Genomic DNA, 3,539 nt, shown 5'->3' on the forward strand with positions numbered 1-3,539 from the left:
TGGGTTGGGGGGAAAAGAGAAAATAAGCAAGTGTAATTGTACTACTGATCTCTGTTGGTTTGTTGAAAGGAACTGTTAATGCTTAAATGTTTCCTCGCTCTTGTCTGCCTGTGACTGTTGACCTGAGCAACTACTTTGAAGATAACTATGTGTAATATAACAACTATTGTTAATTTTCTATCACCTTATTTTGAAATTCTTGTTTTTTGTTAAAATTTTTAGAATAACCATTTCAGAGTCTAAGCCACTCTTGAAACTCCGCTGCTGTCTCCAGTCAGAAGCTTTCTCCGTATCATTTGCTTCACACAGCTATCAAATTCTTCGTCATTTTCAAAAGGCTCCCTGCTTTTTGTGGATGGCCATCAGGTCTCTTCTATACTGTGGCGGCACAAGGCGAGGTGTCCTGGCTTGCAATCTGCAGATGACTTCCATCCCCCAGACCTTCTGCCAAGTCACTACAGCTAAGGAAGCCATTACCAAGAATGATCACCAACTCCTGCTTTTGGTGCTTTCTATCTCAACCAAAGAAGATAAGGAAGCCACAAGGCACAATTGTCTGCCATGGGCAGGTGTTTAAGAAATTCCCGTCTAGGGGCTGGGGAGATAGTAGAGTTGAATAAGCACTTGCCTGGCAAGCACAAGGGCCTGAGTTCAATCCCTGGCTTCATGTGAGAAAGAAAGAAAGAAAGAAAGAAAGAAAGAAAGAAAGAAAGAAAGAAAGAAAGAAAGACGTTCCCCTTTGGATGAAAACCATTGGCATCTGGCTGTACAAAGACTCCAAGGGTAGCAACCATAACACCCATGGAGAATGCCAGGACCTGATCATGGCATAAGACAAGGCTATGCGCAGGTGTGAGTGGTTGGCACCCTGCCCAGGCCCACTGGAACCAGTTTTGAAAGGTGGAGAGCAAGTTCCCGCGGCTAGCAGTGAGCAACTCCAAGTTCCCACCCGCCCCATTGTTGTGCTTTGCAAGCACAGTGAGGTCCAATACTTTCTTCCTAGGTGTAGGGTCTCCTCACTCAGCATCTGTCCAAATAACTGCTTGGGAATGCCAAAATCAATAAATAAATCAATAAAGCCTTCCCTTCGTCCAGTGTTTCCCAGCTCAGTTATTAATATCATCACCGTCCTCCTCCTTCACCACATTGAAACCCCATTTGCCTCATTGCTTCATCTATCTGACAACCTTACCAATTGTGAAGCTATCCTTTAAAAACTCACCACTGTCACCCTACTTCAAACCCCTCTTAGGTACCACCTAGCATCCTGGGCCACATTTCTTCAAATATGTAACTTTATTTTTTTAAAAGAATTTTATTGAACACCTATAATGTTCAAATAATGGAACTTAACCAAAAAAGAAGATACAGATGAATGTCCATTTTGTATCTGTGTATTCAAAGTGGTTAGGATAGATATATAGTTATATTCTCTTAATGAATAGAGGGAATTGTTTGAATGGTGTTTGTAAATAGGATATCATGTCCGCATCTTGTACAGCAATTAACCACTAGGAAGAATGTATGCAATGTGTTAATTATTGAAACTGTCCTACCAATTTGATTTGAAACTGTCTCATTGCTATTTGTTTATCAATAAAATTATGGGAAAAAAAGAAAAAATAATAATTTATTGAGAAAGAAGTAGCAATGAGATAGTTTCAAAACTGATTGGTAGAACAGTTTCAATAATTAATACATTGCATATTGTTGTCATCATAGTGGTTATTCATAGTATAAGATGCAGACATGACATCCTGTCCAAACACTATTAGAATAAATGTTTCTATTCACTGAATTAAGAGAATGTAGCTGTATATCCTATTTTGAATATACAGATACAAGATGGTCCTTCATTTGTATCCCTTTTTTTGTTTATTTCTGTCAGAGATGGATATTACATTATCATTTAAATATAGTAGGTGTGTGAATTCAGCAAAATATTCCAATATAGCCCAGTAGTCCATGATAGTAGTGGGTTATCCATAGGACTGGCAATGTTAGAAGTTGTTGACTTGAGCCTTTTACAGCTCAGTCTATTAATATGGCTTTGCTTTTTATACTTTTTTTCATACTTTTCTGCTGGATGGTTAAGACCAAGATAAAGCAAGACCTATATAATAAGAAATGTAACTTTTGTTTATGACAAGCTCAGTCAAATCCCCTCAGGATTTCTCCTGAAGCCCAGTAGCACTATTTGTAGATCCTTTGTCAGTGTCAGCCATGTAGATGGGGCACGGCCATTGCTTGACCAATTTGTTCTCTGCAAAAGCCCGAGAGGATATTTTCTCTCCAGGTGACTCTCCTTAGGCACACTCTACATCATTAGTTACTTTCTTCTGTGGCTCCATAATCTCCTTGATCAGAAAATTTGGGACACCACTGAGTTACATGATATTACAGTACAGGTTGTCTTATGTCCTGAGTCCTCACTGATCTTGAAAGGCTAGGGCCAAAATGTTGGCTGTCCTTGAAGCCCTTCTTTTTCTCTAATTTTTGGTCTTCAAACTTAAGTTGTTAACTCTCCAGAAGAGAAGTTTATCATTATTACCTTGCGATATAGGCAGTTGAACTTAACCTCACTATCTGTCTATCAAACATCTTAACACACAACAGGTATTTTCCATCAAGTATTAATACAAACATGTAACTTTAATCTCTAATTTTCCTCAGTAAAAAGTCTCAGGGTCTACAGAAAAAACAGCCCCAACATCCTTCATGCAGTTAGTTGCTTCAAAACATGGCTGAGAGGCCGGGAAGATGGCTTAGTGGAGGAAGCGCTTCCCTGGCAAGCGCAAGGGCCTGAGTTCAATCCCTGGTTCCACAAAAAAAAAAAAAAAAAGAAAGAAAGAAAGATGGCTGAAATCCACTGCCTTGGCTTCATTTTTGCAGCAAAATGAAGCTTGAACACTGAGACAGTCTACACTGTGCCCTCTTCCTGTGGCTTAATAGTCTATATAGGAATCCTAATTTCTCCCCCCAAGTTGTAAATCTCAGACAATTCAGTTTTCTAAGAAAGCCTTGGTTCTCTTGAACATTAACAGGATAATGATAGGAGCTACTTCATGAAGCCCTTACGAGGACAAAATGTTGTGGTGGCAATAGTGTTCACCACAGTGCCAAAACCCATGGGAATTATAAGTTATTTCTCCCCAAATGTTTCATTGTGCATGTACACGTCTGTGATTCTAATTCACAAAAATGCCATCCTCTCTGCAAATAGCTCAAAGGCTCCATCACCAATAAAAACTTCTCTGAATGTGATGTTCACTTCTCTTTCATGTAACTTTTTTACTGTACTTATCACAGTCATTGGTATAGGATAGTTATTTATCTTCTCTGCATCCCTCCCCTACTATCATCTCGTTTCTTTTGCTCTTGCTTCAGTACAACACCATGCGCATAGTAGGTCGGATAGGAAATTAGGGAGATATAGGTGGTACAATCCAACTGAATAAATTAGGAGGCACGAAGGTGCTAAAAGTGTGCAAGGATTAAAGAAAGGACTGGTGACACATTACAGCACAATCAACAGCATT

This window comes from Octodon degus, unplaced genomic scaffold (genome assembly GCF_000260255.1).
Source record: "Octodon degus isolate 3935 unplaced genomic scaffold, OctDeg1.0 scaffold00170, whole genome shotgun sequence".
Lineage (NCBI taxonomy): Eukaryota > Metazoa > Chordata > Mammalia > Rodentia > Octodontidae > Octodon > Octodon degus.